Source organism: Salmo trutta, chromosome 13 (genome assembly GCF_901001165.1).
Source record: "Salmo trutta chromosome 13, fSalTru1.1, whole genome shotgun sequence".
NCBI lineage: Eukaryota > Metazoa > Chordata > Actinopteri > Salmoniformes > Salmonidae > Salmo > Salmo trutta.
Genome location: NC_042969.1, coordinates 72,066,645 through 72,085,500, shown reverse-complemented (window position 1 = coordinate 72,085,500; position 18,856 = coordinate 72,066,645). Strand labels below are relative to the sequence as shown.

The 18,856-nt window shown below is 47.1% G+C and overlaps 1 long non-coding RNA gene and 2 pseudogenes across 1 annotated transcript; 1 reads left to right on the top strand and 2 right to left on the bottom strand.

Moving 5' to 3' along the window:
- Positions 1 to 623: 623 nt before the first annotated feature.
- On the bottom strand, positions 624 to 14,933 carry LOC115206476 (uncharacterized). The gene is made up of 3 exons (XR_003880802.1): positions 13,812 to 14,933; positions 9,985 to 10,278; positions 624 to 664 (listed from the first exon to the last, which is right to left on the bottom strand). It is a non-coding gene; the product is annotated as an uncharacterized LOC115206476 (long non-coding RNA).
- LOC115206474 (phospholipid scramblase 2 pseudogene) lies at positions 7,480 to 8,415 on the top strand (annotated as a pseudogene).
- LOC115206475 (phospholipid scramblase 2 pseudogene) lies at positions 9,199 to 9,850 on the bottom strand (annotated as a pseudogene).
- Positions 14,934 to 18,856: the final 3,923 nt, after the last annotated feature.

Sequence of the window (18,856 nt, the reverse complement as noted above, 5' to 3'; positions counted from 1 at the left end):
CTCTGCATCCAGCAAATGAGTAGATAAAGTAAAATCAATTCAAATCAAATGTATTTATATAGCCCTTCTTACATCAGCTGATATCTCAAAGTGCTGTACAGAAACCCAGCCTAAAACCCCAAACAGCAAGCAATGCAGGTGTAGAAGCACGGTGGCTAGGAAAAAGTCCCTAGAAAGGCCAAAACCTAGGAAGAAACCTAGAGAGGAACCAGGCTATGAGGGGTGGCCAGTCCTCTTCTGGCTGTGCCGGGTGGAGATTATAACAGCACATGGCCTAGATGTTCAAATGTTCATAAATGACCAGCATTGTCAAATAATAATAATCATAGTAGTTGTCGAGGGTGCAACAAGTCAGTAACACAAGAGTAAGTGTCAGTTGGCTTTTTCATAGCCGGTCTTTGAGAGTATCTCTACCGCTCCTGCTGTCTCTAGAGAGTTGAAACAGCAGGTCTGGGACAGGTAGCACGTCTGGTGAATAGGTCAGGGTTCCAGCAGGTCTGGGACAACAGGTCTGGGACAGGTAGCACGTCCGGTGAACAGTTCAGGGTTCCATAGCTGCAGGCAGAATAGTTGGAACTGGAGCAGCAGCACGGCCAGGTGAACTGGGGACAGCAAGGAGTCATCAAGCCAGGTAGTCCTGAGGCATGGTCCTAGGGCTCAGGTCCTCCGAGAGAGAGAAAGAAAGAAAGAGAAAGAGAGAATTAGAGAGAGCATATTTAAATTCACACAGGACACCGGAAAAGACAAGAGAAATACTCCAGATGTGACAGACTGATCCTAGCCCCCCGACACATAAACTACTGCAGCATAAATACTGGAGGCTGAGACAGGAGGGGTCAGGAGACACTGTGGCCCCATCCGATGAAACCCCCAGACAGGGCCAAACAGGTAGGATATAACCCCACCCACTTTGCCAAAGCACAGCCTCCACACCACTGGAGGGATATCTCCAACCACCAACATACCATCCCGGGACAAGGCCGAGTATAGCCCACAAAGATCTCCACCACGGCACAGCCCAAGGGGGGGGGGGGGGCGCCAACCAAGACAGGAAGACCACGTCAGTGACTCAACCCACTCAAGTGACGCACCCCTCCCAGGGACGGCATGGAAGAACACCAGTAAGCCAGTGACTCAGCCCCCGTAATAGGGGTAGAGGCAGAGAATCCCAGTGGAAAGAGGGGAAACCGGCCAGGCAGACACAGCAAGGGCGGTTCGTTGCTCCAGCCTTTCCGTTCACCTTCACACCCCTGGGCCAGACTACACTTAATCATAGGACCTACTGAAGAGATGTGTCTTCAGTAAAGACTTAAAGGTTGAGACTGAGTCTGCGTCTCTCACATGGGTAGGCAGACTATTCCATAAAAATGGAGCTCTATAGGAAAAAGCCCTGCCTCCAGCTGTTTGCTTAGAAATTCTAGGAACAATTAGGAGGCCCGCGTCTTGTGACCGTAGCGTACGTGTAGGTATGTACGGCAGGACCAAATCGGAAAGATAGGTAGGAGCAAGCCCATGTAATGCTTTGTAGGTTAGCAGTAAAACCTTGAAATCAGCCCTTGCCTTAACAGGAAGCCAGTGTAGAGAGGCTAGCACTGGAGTAATATGATCACATTTTTTGGTTCTAGTCAGGATTCTAGCAGCCGTATTTAGCACTAACTGAAGTTTATTTAGTGCTTTATCCGGGTAGCTGGAAAGTAGAGCATTGCAGTAGTCCAACCTAGAAGTAACAAAGGCATGGATGAATTTTTCTGCGTCATTTTTGGACAGAAAGTTTCTGATTTTTGCAATGTTACGTAGATGGAAAAAAGCTGTCCTTGAAACAGTCTTGATATGTTCTTCAAAAGAGAGATCAGGGTCCAGAGTAACGCCGAGGTCCTTCACAGTTTTATTTGAGACGACTGTACAACCATCCAGATTAATTGTCAGATTCAACAGAAGATCTCTTTGTTTCTTGGGACCTAGAACAAGCATCTCTGTTTTGTCCGAGTTTAAGAGTAGAACGTTTGCAGCCATCCACTTCCTTATGTCTGAGACACAGGCTTCTAGCGAGGGCAATTTTGGGGCTTCACCATGTTTCATTGAAGCATGTCTGGTTGGAGGGGTGTATGCTGGGTGAACAACATTCAGAAATCTCTTCCAATACACATTGCCTGTGAGCATCAGAGGTGAACCAGTTGCATACAGAGCTCGAGCAAGACTTTCATCAGCATTTCTCTGGCTACGTTACTCCATTGAGTCAAAAAAACTTCTGAGTCCAGGAGGACCATGAGCTGTTGCTATCGACAAGGTGTCTGATTTAATCATTTTCAGCTCGAATAAAAGTAGAGGGACTTTTGTCAGAGGTTGCTTGTTGTGAGCGCTGAGGGAATTTTATGCACTTGGCCAGATGATTCTGCATCTTTGTTACATTCTTCACATATGAATTGGCACAGCATTTGAAAATGTACACTGCTTTTCCTTCTACATTAGCTGCAGTGAAATGTCTCCACACATCAGATAGTGCCCGTGGCATTTTCCTGTACAGATTAGAAAATTTAAAAAAAAAAAACAACTACAATTCCATGTACAGATAAATAGTTAAGCAGTTAGATTAAACAAGTCCTTTGTAAGAGAAATGTTTTAAATGAACCATGTATGGAAACTGTTGAATTAACAAGTTAGAAATGATTTAAACACACTTTGCCGTGGGCTACTATTTACTAGTTAACAAAAAAATCATGTATGTCATATATATTCACTTCACCCAGTATTGTAATCAATTCTTACCAGAAAGCATGTAGTCCTTGGCTCAGGCAGTGTAGTAGTGTGGGCTCAATAGCATCACATTAGTGTGCAAGATCTTGAGAATCAGCTGTACATGTGATTAACCAAAATATGCCACAATACCTAGAATTCCCTTATGTATATCCCACAAAAATGGTTCGCCGTTATAAGCTAACTTTTTAAAAATGAATTTAAGCATAATTACCAAAATTCCCGGGCTTAACTTCCCATGGAAATATTCCGGGAAAATTCTGGAAATTTACCGGAAAGTTTCCGACCCTTTGCAACCCTATGTCTGGCCATCCCCTTTTAACTGTTTCTGTGACCAGTCTTAACTCTTCATCTTCTGCTGTTGCTGTTTTGAATTGCTGCCATTTCTCTTCTGAAACAGGAAGTTGATGAGCGATGTACTTTACATCCAGCTCACCATCCAGCAATTTCTCTCTCTGTTCCTTCAGGTATGCTTAGCTCAGTGCATCAGCGATGTACATCTCCTTTCCTGGTTTGTATTTCACATGTAGACAGTATCTCTGTAGTTTAATCAGCTTTCTCTGCAGTCTGGCTGGTGATTTCTGGAGCAACTTCTGGAAGATTGTTTCCAAGGACTTGTGATCTGACTCCACCTGGATCTGGTTTCCATACAGGTACTGATGATACTTCTCACAGTCATACACCATCGCCAGTAGCTCTTTTTCAATTTGAGCGTATCTCTTTTGACAGTCTGAGGGATCTTGACCCATATGCGATTGGCTGACCATCTTGCAGGATCACAGCTCCCAAGCCTTCTGAGCTGGCATCCACAGATAGTGTCACTGTTGATAAAACATTTTTTACATCGTAGTACTTTAACACTGGCACATTGCTGACAAGTGTTTTGAAGCTTTTGAAGCTGTTACTGTGAAGACTCTCAGCACCACTGAATGTCTCCTTCCAGCAGTTGTGTGTCAGTAGTGTGCTGATATCAGAGATTTTGGATGAACTTTGCGAGATACTGCAACATTCCCATGAACCTCTGAAGTGCTGTTTTGTCCTCTGGCATTTCTTGTATTTCTCTGACCTTTTCGGAGTCTGGTTTCAGGCCTTTGTTTAACACATGTCCAATTTAGCGAATTTCTGTCATTCTGATTTTGCACTTTCAGTTTCAAGTTAATGCTTCTCAGTCTGTCTAGTAGCTGTCTCAGTCTCCGGTCGTGCTGCTTAGTGTCATCACCCCAGACAAGATTGTCATCCATGATTTTCACGACACCTTCCAAATGCTGGGCGAGGCACCTCTGGAACACCTCTGGAGCGGACGTGATTCCGAACAGCAGTCTCTTGAATGAATACCTCCCAAACGGCGTATTGAACGTGCAGTCGGGAGCTCTCTTCATCCAGTTGGATTTGCCAGAATCCTTGGTTTGCATCAACTACTGAAAATACCTTGGCGTTAGGCATTTCAGCAACTACCTCTTAAATGGTACGTAAAATATAATGTTCTCTCTTGATGGCTTTGTTTAGATCCTGTGGGTCCATGCATACCTGTAATTTGTTTGGCTTCCCGATTGTCACCAAGTTGTTTACCCTTTCAGTAGGCTCAGTTTGCCTGACGACATCCATGTCACTTTTCTGGGTGACTGAACCACTGGTGTGACTTCTGGGTCTATTTGTATGTGATGAATTCATGGAACACATCCAGGTCTTGTGAATAAATCTTCATATTCACTCAAAATGTCAGTCCCTGTCCTTTGTTCAAGCTTGAATATTCTCTGTATTAAGCTCATTTGCAGACAAGCTGATCTTCCAAGTATTGCAGGTGCATCTTATTCTATCACTTGAAATTCCAGTTCAAACACTTTCTCTTTGTATTGACATTTGAGTGTTTTCTTGCCCTTTGGCTCCATCTGATGGCCTGGATACGTCACTAGCAGTCGGATTTCTGCATGGAATCGCCACTCACATTCACTGTCAGCGTTTTCAAGTCTCTCATGGACAAGACATTACACTCAGCTCCTGTATCCAGCTTAATAGTATGTTTGTGGTTGTTTATTTTCAGTGTTTCTGGCCACTGCTCATTCTCAGTATTTTTCTCATTGACATTCACTAGCCACATTTTTCTTGGCTCACAATACGTTCAGAAAAGCTATTTTAATACATCAAAGTATTGGATACCTTGATGGCATCATCTCCGGCTACGTGCAGGAATGTGGCACATTTCACTTTTTCTGATTTCTTGGAGAAGCCACTGGCGATGATATAAAGGTTGAATTTCTGGATCCACACTCCAATTTTCGGCTGCATTTCCCTCTAGGTTCAGAGTAGTTGACGGTATCATTTGTTTGATATTTTGGAATGTTGAGCTTTCCTTGTATTACTTTTTAACTTCTGACACCATCTAATATATTAGCACACAGAGGCAGGGATTTGGGTAGAATAACAAAATTTATCAGATGTCATGGGACAAGTGCAAGTACAGATGATCATGTAGGAATTAGTAACAGTGCCACCCTCAGGCACTACAGGTAAGTACATGTACATACATGACACCTCAAATACACTACACGTTTTACATTTCCTGCATTTCAGGAAAGTACTCCTGCAACAGGGTGAACAAATTAAGGTCCGACATATGTACAGTATTTCTTACACTCTTCTTTTCTGACTGGAATTGTGTTGTTCATTGGTAATAAGTGTAGCAATTATTCCAGTTTAAAATAGTTTAGCAAAATACTTTACTCATCAGATTGTGCTGCTGTCTCCTCTTGTTGTAATAAAACGTGTCTGTGACCGTGGTTGCGGGACACATTTTTTGGGTGTGCCCTTTTTTTTGCAGTACATGGCCCCCAAAAGATCTTTTCACGTCACTGATGGGCAGTGAATTCTATTCGCGACAGCCAGGGTGGTGCTAGCCTCGGGATTCGCTAGCGAGCGCTGTTTCGTTCCTCAGGAACGCGAGCATACCATAGACAAGTGCTTGCAGCGTGCATTCGTAGAGGGAACAAAAATCAAGACTTCGGACACACTTGTGTTGGAGCGCACCAAAGCACCTTTCTACACCCACACAGCCTACGGAAGTGAAGAGTATCTGGTCACAGGTCAGTAGATCGTTAAACTGATACATCAGTCATTCAGTCTATTCATTTTCATCAGGAAACTACTCGAAATGTAGCTATGTGTTAACATCTATCTGTGCATGTTGACGGGAGAATGTACAGACAGCTAGTAAGGTTACTAAGGAAACGCATCCAGAGCTCTTAATAAAAATCCTTGCTGTAGGCTAGGTTGGAGATGGTAAACATTATTTTAGCCTTTCTGAGTCTGTCATCCTCATCAGAACACTTCGGGACAAACAACATGGAATTCGGGACAAACAAATATGGAATTCCATTTTTGGTGTGTGTTTTGTTGGGTCTTTTCAGAAGTGAAAGTGCATTGTTCCCATGCCACCCAAGGTCTTGGATTGATTGATTGGCACTGGCTTAGGACAGGCGATCATGAACGAGGCCATGACGTTGGTGCCACATGGCCATAATACTTCCCACCCAGCATACAAGAGCCCCTAAGTCTCTCTACCCCCAGGCCTCTACCCTGCACCCATGAGCCCCAGAGTCCCTCTACCCCCAGGCCTCTACCCTGCACCCATGAGCCCCAGAGTCCCTCTACCCCCAGGCCTCTACCCTGCACCCATGAGCCCCATAGTCCCTCTACCCCCAGGCCTCTACCCTGCACCCATGAGCCCCATAGTCCCACTACCCCCAGGCCTCTACCCTGCACCCATGAGCCCCGGAGTCCCACTACCCCCAGGCCTCTACCCTGCACCCATGAGCCCCAGAGTCCCTCTACCCCCAGGCCTCTACCCTGCACCCATGAGCCCCATAGTCCCTCTACCCCCAGGCCTCTACCCTGCACCCATGAGCCCCGGAGTCCCACTACCCCCAGGCCTCTACCCCGCACCCATGAGCCCCGGAGTCCCTCTACCCCCAGGCCTCTACCCTGCACCCATGAGCCCCATAGTCCCTCTACCCCCAGGCCTCTACCCCACACCCATGAGCCCCATAGTCCCTCTACCCCCAGGCCTCTACCCTGCACCCATGAGTCCCGGAGTCCCTCTACCCCCAGGCCTCTACCCCGCACCCATGAGCCCCATAGTCTCTCTACCCCCAGGCCTCTACCCTGCACCCATGAGCCCCGGAGTCCCACTACCCCCAGGCCTCTACCCTGCACCCATGAGTCCCGGAGTCCCTCTACCCCCAGGCCTCTACCCTGCACCCATGAGCCCCAGAGTCCCTCTACCCCCAGGCCTCTACCCTGCACCCATAAGCCCCTAAGTCTCTCTACCCCCAGGCCTCTACCCTGCACCCATGAGCCCCATAGTCTCTCTACCCCCAGGCCTCTACCCTGCACCCATGAGCCCCATAGTCCCTCTACCCCCAGGCCTCTACCCTGCACCCATGAGCCCCATAGTCCCTCTACCCCCAGGCCTCTACCCCGCACCCATAAGCCCCATAGTCTCTCTACCCCCAGGCCTCTACCCTGCACCCATAAGCCCCTAAGTCTCTCTACCCCCAGGCCTCTACCCTGCACCCATGAGTCCCGGAGTCCCTCTACCCCCAGGCCTCTACCCCGCACCCATGAGCCCCGGAGTCCCACTACCCCCAGGCCTCTACCCTGCACCCATAAGCCCCTAAGTCTCTCTACCCCCAGGCCTCTACCCCGCACCCATGAGTCCCGGAGTCCCTCTACCCCCAGGCCTCTACCCTGCACCCATGAGCCCCATAGTCTCTCTACCCCCAGGCCTCTACCCTGCACCCATGAGCCCCATAGTCCCTCTACCCCCAGGCCTCTACCCTGCACCCATAAGCCCCTAAGTCTCTCTACCCCCAGGCCTCTACCCCGCACCCATGAGCCCCATAGTCCCACTACCCCCAGGCCTCTACCCCGCACCCATGAGCCCCGGAGTCCCACTATCCCCAGGCTTTGTGCCCCGTAAGGATACTGTGATGATGCCTGCCCCTCTCAGACCACTAGCCTGCCCTCCAGGACTGGAATACCTGACTCAGATCAACCAGCTCCTCATCCATCAGGAAGTGAATCTGGCTGAAGTGGTTCTGGGCTGGGAGGTGAAACATAGCAACATTGTAAAGAACAATGTCGGGCAGCAAGTGTTTGCATGTAGCAGAGGAGAACGACTGCTGCACTCTACAGTTCTGCGGCCCCGCAGGACTGTAGACTCCTGCTGCTTCCCCTGCTGTCTGCAAGAGCTGGAGGTGCAGAGTCCCCCTGGTAGCCCTATAGGATGCATGGTGCGGAACTGGCACCCTTTCTACCCTTAACTTACCATGCAGAACGAACGGAGAGAACGCCAGTTCAAGATCAAGGGGCCGTTTTGTGACTAGATGCGGACCAGATGTTGTCTTTGAGGTGAAGCCAGTGGATGAGACAACGGCAGTGGGGAAGATCAGTAAGAAATGGGTTCGATTGCTTCAGGAAGTTGATGCAGATAACTTTGCAATCTCCTTCCCCATGGACCTGGAAGTGAAGATGAAGACGCTGTTGCTGGGAGCCTGCTTCCTCATCGACTTCATGTACTTTGAGAAAAATAAATAACTTAATGTCTCAAATGAACCTTTACTCCCACACTTTCTACTCTTAGTGGACTATGATAACTCTTGGATGTGAAATAAATGAATGATCCTCTCCTTAAACGCTTTTCTGTATAATTAAAGTTTTTTTAATGAACTCTCTATTGTTCTGACATACAATATATCATAAGTGCACCTTCTAAGTAGGCTACAGTAATAAAGTGGATGAATTAAAAAGATAGGTGCATGGCTGTAGACATTAGAATGCACAGTATTTTCATACAATTGACAGCGTGACGACACTAGCGGTTAGGGCGTCATTGTAAATAAGAATTTGATCTTAACTGGCTTGCCTAGTTACATAAAAGTTAAGTAAAAAATGTAAAATTCTCTGCTCTGTTTGGTGCAAGGTGAAGTCTCAAAGCCGTCGCAGAGTCTAGTGGAGTGAAAATCTACCCTACGTGTGTGGCAGGGCATGAGGAGAGGCCACTGTCAAGGACGAGAGCTAAGAGTGGTCTCAGGGTACATACAGTAGGCTCAGGATCCAAGGTTGATGTACGTGCTAAAGACTATATTTGAAACTCATAATTAAAATAACACACTTTCAGTTGACAACTTATGATTTAGCAAACAAAGGACAACAGAACATAGTAACCCACTATCTCCTGGACCTCTTTTCACTGAATAAATGCAGCAGGTGATATCCCAGATTATGCCTTTAACATTCTATTAACGTCACATTTCAACATGCTTTACGTTTAGCATCAATGGATGGAAGTCCTAAATTCACACTGTTTCATTTCAATCCTAGTGTTGTTCAGTGGTCAGAAAATGCCCATAGGGTTAGAAATGTAATCAACCTCTTCTACTTCTCAAGTTACATGAAGTCGATTTAGAAGCAGGCTCCCAGCAACACCGCCTTTACCTTCACATCCAGGTCCATAGGGAAGGAGATTCCAAAGTTATCTGCATCTGTGAAGACTTCCCGTAGGAATCCAACCCACTGCTTACTGATCTGCCCCACCACCACTGTCTCATCCAGAAACTTCACATCAAAGTTGACATCTGAACAGCAATGACAAACAACATATGGCCCATGGATCTTAAGCTGGGGCTCTCTCCTCTTGATCTGCACAGTAGGTTTGGGCAGGTAAGGGTGCCACTCCTGCACCACATAGCCTATGGGGCTACCAGGGGGACTCTGCACCTCCAGCTCTTGCAGGCAGCAGGGGAAGCAGCAGCAGTCACACCTCAAAGGCCGCATCAGGGTCATCACTTCCTCTCCCAGGTTGTCCTGGATGTGAAGGGTGAAAGGTCAGTCTCGGCCCAGAACTGTAGAGTGCAGCATTCCTTCTCTGCTACAGCAAACACTTGCTGCCCGACATTGTTCTTTACAATGTAGTTATGTTTCACCTCCAAGCCCAGAACCACTTCAGCCAGATTAACTTTCTGATGGATGAGGAGGTGATCAATTTAGTCAGGTTTTCCAGTCCTGGAGGGCAGGCTTGTGTTCTGAGAGGGGCAGGCATCATCACAGGATCCTTAGGGGGCACAAAGCCTGGGGGTAGAGGGACTTTGGGAATCATGGGCGCGGGGTAGAGGCCTGGGGGTAGAGGGACAACGGGGCTCGTGTTTGCTGGGTGGGAAGCATTATTGTACATACCTCGGCCATGATTGCCTGTCCTAAGCCAGCAGGGCCAGGGATCATCACAGGAGCCTGAGGGGTGTAGTCTCGGATCCTCCATCCTCAGGGTCTGGTAGGCAGTATGGCACCTTCCTGTAGTGGCTGGCATGGATCCAAGTAGACCTATTAGCTACGCGAACAGCAACACCTGGTATGGTCCAGTCCACCTCTGCTGGTTCCAATGCCTTCGTCTCAGGTCTCACCACCACTCAGTCACCTGGTTGCAGTTTGTGCAGGATCCCCACCAGAGGCTGGGGCAGAGCTGCTTTCACCCTGGGGAAAATAGTCTTCAGAACATTGTTTAGAGCAGTACAATAACTTATCATGTCATTGTCGCAGCCCCTCAGGTTCAGCTTGTTCTGTAGGAAAGGGGCCAGAATCTCCTGGGGGGCCAACCCAGTTGTTATGTGTGCCCGCACCCTCACGTACATCAATGCGAGTGGCATTACCGTGACCCAAGGGAGGCCAGTTCCTGCCATGAGTTTCACCATCGTAATGTTCAAACAATTCAAAATATGAATTTATACTTTCAATTCTACTTTCCAATGAACTTCTCATTTCCTTTCTTTCCCACTGTCTTTGTTACTTTCTATTAACTACATATCTCTTCCTCTCAAATACCTGACTTTCCATTTTACAATCTCTGCTATACTCTACCGCTGTCTTTAATAATGCGTTACTCTACCAGGTAAATCTACCACTCCCAACTTCTGACACATGGTACTGGTACTGGCCATGCGCCAACTTAGCAAGGTAGGGAAAACAAGAACGTGGCAGAGTTGGCAGCCCAGCCGGGCCCAACCACAGTTTCTGCACATTGTCATATGTACACAGCCTCTTCCACTTCCTCAGCTCGACAGGACCTACAGAAGATCGCAAGTCTGAAATGTCATTGGGGGAGAAGAGATTCATAATAGGATGTGAACCCATCTGCAACGCAGGAGAATCAGTAGAGACAGCTGCTGCTTTGGCTGCCAAATCAGCCATTATGTTGCCCTTGGAGAGTTAGTATGAGCCAAACATTTACATATAGCTATTTCAGAAGGGAGAGGAATAGCTTCCAATAGGTTATCAACAAGTTTCCAATGAGTAATAGTTTTCCCAGAGGACGTGAGGAACCCACGCTGTTTTCACAATGTAACAAAATCATGTACTACCCCAAATGCATAGCGGCTATCTGTGTAGATAGTAACTGACTTATCCTTCGCCAGTATACAAGCTCTTGTGATTGCAAAAAGTTCTACAGCCTGCGCTGAGAGATGTGGTGGCAATTTAGCACTTTCAAGTGTGGTTGCCGCTGTTGATACAGCATAGGCAACAAGTGGTTCTCCTTTCTCAGACCTCTGAGTGGAGCCATCTACAAAGATTTCCAATTCAGCATTCTGCAAAGGGACATCAGTCAAATCTGACCTTGGTTTAGATACAAGCTCCACCAGCGCTATGCAGCCATGGGTTTCTCCTGTCCTTAGTTGGTAACAATGTAGCTTGATTTAGCACAGTGCACCTTTTCAGGGTCACATGTGACATGGTTAGAAGCACATTCTGATAGTGCCTTGCTGGAGTCAGATGAGCAGTCTTAGCCTGTGAGATGAGGGCATAAACAGCGTCTGGTACATGCACAGTTAGTTCACACATAGCAACAATGTCAGCACACGCCAGTACAGCCTCGGTAGCTGCAGCAAACAACACACCAGACACACTCACCACACCATCCAATTGCTTAGAATAGTAACCCACTGGTCTCTGTTAACCACCCATGGTCCTGAGTCAACACAGAAGACATAAACCCATTCTTCTTTCACACACAAACAGATTGAAAGGGTTTAGAATGTGTACAGGGAGACCCAGACATGGAGAAGTAGTCATGAGTTGTTTCAGTTTCGTCAGGGCAGTCAGTCATTCAGGGGTTCATTTTATCTTATCATTCATAGCCATCTTGTGACCGTAAATGAGATCTAAGAGAGGCTGGACATCCTCGGCATAGTCAGGCAGCCAAGCCCTACAGTACCCTGTCATACCAGTCTGTGACATCATGTGTCATTTGGTAACAGGCTATGGGACAGAGAGAATAGCTTGTACTCTCTCTGGACCCAGCTGTCTGCCATTGGGAGTGATCTAATTTCCCAAAATACTTTACAGTTTGGGAGAGAAGTTGCAACTTTTAATTTTAATATAATATAATATAATATAATATAATATAATATATATATATATATATATATATATATATATATATATATATATATATATATATATATATATATATATATATATTTTTTTTTTTTAATTGTTGTATTTTTTGTTGTTGTTGATACTTTGTGGCCATTCTCTGCCAGAAAGATCAAAAGAGCTCGAGTATCAGTTTCACCCGCCTGGAGTTTCAGAGCACAATAACAAGTCATCAACATACTATATTAGAGTGCTCCCCTCCACGGGAATGAAACCCTCCAAAAGTTGTGCCAATGCAGCTGAAAAAAATTGCGGGGGACTCAATGTACCTCCTTCTGAGGAACGTGAAGCAAACCAGAACTGTGACTCTGGTGCAACGGGAGTACTAAAAAAACGCATTAGCCAAATCAATCACAGAGAACCATTCTGCTGTGGGTGGTACCGCCCCCAACAGAGTAGTAACATTAGGAACCACAGGGGCACGGGCAAAACTGCATCGTTCACAGGCCTTAAGTCCTGGACAAACTTCCAATCACCTGAAGGTTTTCTAACAGGCAAGATAGGGGTGTTACAGGGTGATTCTGGACAGGGAATTAAAGCGCCATTAGCTAACACGGATGCATGAACAGGGTAATACCTGCTATTGTCTCAGTACTGAGTGGATACTGTGCTCTAGACGGGTACCTGGTATCTTTAGGAGTGACCACCATTGGCTCAGCTCCCTTCATTCTCCCAAAATCATACTTGTCCCTTGCCCATAGGCATTCAGGAACCCCTCTCAGGAGGGGTGAGTCTTCACTCAACAACATGATATTGGTAGAAAAAGAAACCTGATCAACACCATGCACACCCCTCTCAGTTGGCGTTTCCCAACTGAGTGGGTAACAACTTGTCAGTGTGCTGGGTGAATAATTTGACCCATCAGGGCCCAGTCAATAGCATCAACCAAGCATTTCATCCACATTCCAGTATCTGCCCATTCTACTCTGTCTGATTTTGACACGTGGTGCGCTATCCTCAAACAGGTAGAGCTCTTTCTGTGTAGGGGTTAGATTAACCCCTAAAGCACAGAAATCCCTGCTACAGTATACACCCTCACACTGCACTGACTCATCCTGTAATGTAGCACACAGCCATTGCTTCTCATAATGGAGATCTCTTGTCAATGGTGCAAAATGGGAGGTGCAATGTATGCCCTCTTCAGACTTGAAACCGCTCTCGTAGCCCCAATTGGTTTTAGCCATTGAGAAAACACGAACAATATTGGCCACCTCATTATCAATATCCACTGAATAGTACCAGTCACACAGTTCTTACATCAGCATCAATTGCTCCCCTCCTCCTTCTCCTGTACTGTACAACTGTTAGCCCACTGGGCCCACACGTTATGTTAATACCCAATTTACATAGGAGGTCTCTGCCCATGGAATTGACAGGGCAGTGATCAGAGAAGAGGAATTGATGCTGACATTTCTCTTCACAAAAGGAGACAGGCATAGTTACATGATCTCTGAATGGGAGGCCTGAAGCCCCTACAGTTTGGACTGTTTCACTAGAAATGGGAGGCTTCTTATTAGCCTTACAGTCAATCACAGACATTGTAGCTTCTGTATCAACAAGAAATATTATTGACTCACCATTGACACAAGCCTCCACGGTTGGCACTACTCTGGGAAGGGTGTGACTCTTTAAAAACAAATGCTCTGGTTGCTCTGATGATTCAAACACAACTGTCCCTATCTTCTCATCAATACTCCTCCTGTCCCTGTCCTGGATTGTACAGGGTCGTCTGTGCAGGCATCCCCGTCTGCCAAGCCCCAGGTTGGCCTCTGCCTTGAGGGACTTCTTGTGGGCCCCTACTTACTGTTGCTGTTGCTGGACCCCGTGAGGTAGCCCGCCCTGCCATTGGTTGGGGGGTGGCTGCCATGGCTGTTGTTGAACGGGGGGCGTCCATGCAGGTGCTCCACTCCACTTCCACTTCCCTCTCCTCTGGGGTCTCAGTCCGCCCCACCTTTGCTCTTCTGTGGCTCAGAGCAGTCAGCAGCAAAATGACCCAGCTTCCTACAGTTGTAGCACTTGTGCCCGGCACCCCCACGTCCTGCCCCCACCGGAGCTGCACCCTGGTAGAACGTCAACTGAGCAGCCTGCAGCTTCTGTGTCTTCACCTTTTCTTCTTAATTTTTTTCTTCCTTCTGAGTACTTTGTTGTTTCTCAGCATGCTTGCAGTGCTGTACTCCCGTTGCTAATGGCTCAGTCTCCCAACTGATACAGGTAGTCCTCACAGCTATCTCCAGGTCCGGTGTCAGACCCCTCACCAGGGCGTCTTTCAGCAGATCCCCATATGCATGTTCGTTTGGTCTGATACCACTATGTAGCCTGAAACAGATCTCAAGTCTCTTTCTGAAAGCCTCCAGGCCCTCATCTTTCTTCATAGGGCATTCTCTGATGGCAGTCCAGTCGGTCTTGGTTGGATACATCTCGACAATCCTGGCGAGGAGCTCCATTATCTGGTCCTGATACGCACCATTCTCAGTCCACAGGTAGTTGAAATCAAACTGTCTCTGTACATCCGCCCACCCGAGTCCCAATCAAACTGTCTCTGTACATCCGCCCGCCCGAGTCCCAATCAAACTGTCCCTGTACATCCGCCCACCCGAGTCCCAATCAAACTGTCTCTGTACATCCGCCCGCCCGAGTCCCAATCAAACTGTCTCTGTACATCCGCCCGCCCGAGTCCCAATCAAACTGTCTCTGTACATCCGCCCACCCGAGTCCCAATCAAACTGTCCCTGTACATCCGCCCACCCGAGTCCCAATCAAACTGTCTCTGTACATCCGCCCACCCGAGTCCCAATCAAACTGTCCCTGTACATCCGCCCACCCGAGTCCCAATCAAACTGTCTCTGTACATCCGCCCACCCGAGTCCCAATCAAACTGTCTCTGTACATCCGCCCACCCGAGTCCCAATCAAACTGTCTCTGTACATCCGCCCACCCGAGTCCCAATCAAACTGTCCCTGTACATCCGCCCACCCGAGTCCCAATCAAACTGTCCCTGTACATCCGCCCACCCGAGTCCCAATCAAACTGTCTCTGTACATCCGCCCACCCGAGTCCCAATCAAACTGTCTCTGTACATCCGCCCACCCGAGTCCCAATCAAACTGTCTCTGTACATCCGACCACCTGAGTCCCAGTTTATTTTTACAGATATGGGCTATCTCGGTAGCAGATGGTTTGTACTGACCCACCAATACCCTCATCTCGGCTGGGCCGGGGTCACCCCAGACCCTGTCAGGACTTCAGTCAGGCTTCGCGCCAGATGATCACCGGGGTGTTGGGAGAGACAGGGGGTGGGGCAGCAGGTTGCAGTGGTCTGGCATCCGGCGGATCAGCTGGAGGTGGCGGAGGAGGCGGCAGATTCGGCAACATTGGATAGAGAGTTTGAGGAGTAGCATAGGGAGGGGGACAGTCTCTGTCATCATCATCTTTCCTATTCTTTCTGACTGTTTCATATTTTCCCTTCTTTTCTTCTTCCTCAGTCTGAAATACCATATTCTGACGGGGCTTTCCCCGAAATGGGTCCTGTCTCTCCTTTTGTTTGTCAGCTTCCATTTCCCATTTCCTGAATTTTACCCAGTCTATTTGATCCATTTTCCCTAGTTTACCTTCTTTCTCTACCAATTTCTGTCTTACCTTGTCTAACAGCATCACACTTAGTGTCCCTGTCAAAGGAAAACCACCCTCTCTATGCCATAGAGAAACCTGTTCCAAAATATCCCTTCCCCACTTATCTACCATGACCTTCAAGGCTCCCGTAGGAGGGTCCGGAATGCCTGGTTCTTTGTCCACACACACTCAAAGATAACATAGACACACACAGGGGTAGACAAACAAAGAAAACCAGTTAGCACTGTTTATGATTTTATATTTTATCCATATGAACAGGGAAATTCATATCTTCATTAAAATACTGCCTAATTAGTGGCCCCAGAACAGGGTATTATCTCCACACGAGGATATCGCCTACTGCGATTACTGTGGTATAGATTCTCTTATGTCTATCCAAATGTACAAAACTACCCACAGAGTACCGTGTCTTCTATCTAATTGTGTAACACGGTCCCAAAAATCCAATCTTACCTCGTATCTTTTAACCTCCACCTCAGGTGAAGCGCCCGGAATAACAAAACACTCACAATAACATCTAACTATCGTAACCCAGGGCATACCTGGCCAGCGCATTTAAAATAAATGGATTTCACCACTTCTGGGGATCAATCAGACACTTAGACATGTAGACTCCCCCTTCAGACAGCGGTCCCTCATCCAATGGGACTTCACCAGGTACCATGCTTCCCACAGAACCCACAGTCACCCTGGCCCCTCGCCCCTACAGACCGCACCAATCCCCACTGTAATCAATTCAGTGTCAGGACAGCTCTAGGTCGCCCGCAACCGAGCAGTGACAGAGTATCTTTGAGCCTGCAAACCCTCAGATTACTCTCCTCTGACTCGGCCCTGCTTACGCCTCCAAGGTGCTGCCTCACACAGGACCACACTCAGAGCCTACTTAACAGAGGCTTTTCTTAAAAACTTGACTTTGTGTGGTTCGCTCACCTCCTTTTCAATAATGAGGAGAGACAAGGTCAATCACTAATCAGGATATTGGTGGATCATCTTGCTCCCCTCAATACTATGTTCAGAATCTGGTATCCACCCGTGCCCGCTTCCTCTCAGAACTTAGGTGGTCCAGCTGCTCCTTCAGGAGTGCGCTCCCCTGAGATCCCAATTTGGGGATCCCTGTGCAGAGTTTACCCAGATCTTCAGGAGCAACCAACAGGTGAAGTTACGGATCTCATCCTCGTCGCAAATGTAGTGAATTTCGAAATACTATCAAATGAGGAGAGACAAACTTATCACACAAGTCAGAGTTATACTTAAACTAAATCTTTATTCACTTATTAATAAGGGAGCAGGTCACATCAAACACAAATGAATGGAGTGAGTGCTCCCTGAGTGGGGTGAGTCTCTGGGTTATATACTATCTCAGGATAGGTCAGGATAGGTGCAACCTCAGAGATGACGTACAATGGTTCCAGACACTAACCCCACACATCCAGTGCCAGACCTTAGGCCCCAAATACAAGGAACTTGCTGTTTTGTTCAGTACTAAGAACTTTGGACATTTGTTGTTACTTAGTTTCCACCTTGAGCTAGGGGAGAGAACAATCTCCCCCTAGGAGGAGTTGACTGACGCTCAGACATTGTGGAGACAAGTGATTGGTTCCCCATTACTCACGCCATCCCTTCACATGGTTTGCAATAAAGACACACAGTTCGCATATGGAAACAATGTTTCCTTCTGACCTCCTTTGCCATACTTCTTGCAGATATTCTGCATAGCAACAGGGACATGTGATAGATAAGCCTGACTTCTCCCCTCTCTGGACCCAAGGTGACTGAGGCCCATTTGAGGGAGGAAGTGCAGCTGCCAACACCAGAGTCCGAAAGGATACATTCTAATAACAAAGAGTTTCAACAGTTCAATCATATAAGCATATTCTGCAGACAAGACATCTTAATTATCTATGTTACTTAGCTAATTCTGATGTCTCCACCACAGGGGGCATAAAGCCTGGGGGTAGTGGTACTCTGGGGCTCGTGGGTGGGGTGTAGACAGCATTATGGCCAGGCGCCTCTACAGAGTTAAACGTTGCCTGGGGTATCTGTCCGGAGGAAGTGTCAATCCATCCTTGGGTGGCCATATGGAACAAGGCACTTCCACTATTGAAACTCAATCTACTATCAAAAATGAGTTTTCCTTCCTATTTTTTATCTATGACATTGACATTTACTAGACAATTTAGGGAATTGTTGTCCAAAACTAAACTTCAGCTTGTTTCAAACTCCTTTGTGAGTCTACAGAATCCAAGGGTCCTCTCTTTCACGTAGGTCAAGTTACAGCATCACACAAAGAGCTATTTCCCTTAGCAACGCTGCCTTACCAGTAACGGGGTAACTGTCTGGCACATTTATATCCAGCAGTTTACAGTCGAGAAGTAAGCTTCAAAGAAGCCTAGGCCTACTATTTAATAAAGTTTGTTATACCTTATAGTTTATGACTTTACCATGCATAATGTTTCCACCTTTTAGGCTTACAGTTGATGCAGCAACCAGACGTATAGGCAAACAGTTCACTGCGCATGAGCGAAGGTGTGGTGTGAATTTCCACTACAGATAAACCGACACCACAAAGGCAGCCTGGGCTATAAGCAAAATAAACAACTGCTTAGGCCCCATCAATGGTCAGGGTCGCCCCACAAACTGTGAGGAGGACCCTAAACGGGATTCTGCTTAGGGCCCCCAAAAAGCTAGGGCTGGTGATAAAAGTATTGGTGAACTGGTACGAAATGGTGCCTAATAGTGCTTGTTTGAATGAATCCCAAATAAACAAACCAGTCACTCCTAGGTTATTAACTGTGTATGTATTAATACTTTACCCAGAAGATATCAAATGCAACCGCAACCAATAGAAATCTATCACCATAAAATCATAATCTAATCTTCCACATGTAGTTCATCCTCTGTCCAACTTGCAATAAACCCAACTGGCCAGCAGGAATCACTATTCGATAGATTTTCAGTGATGTTGCATGCATACTGTAACCAGCCATCTAGCT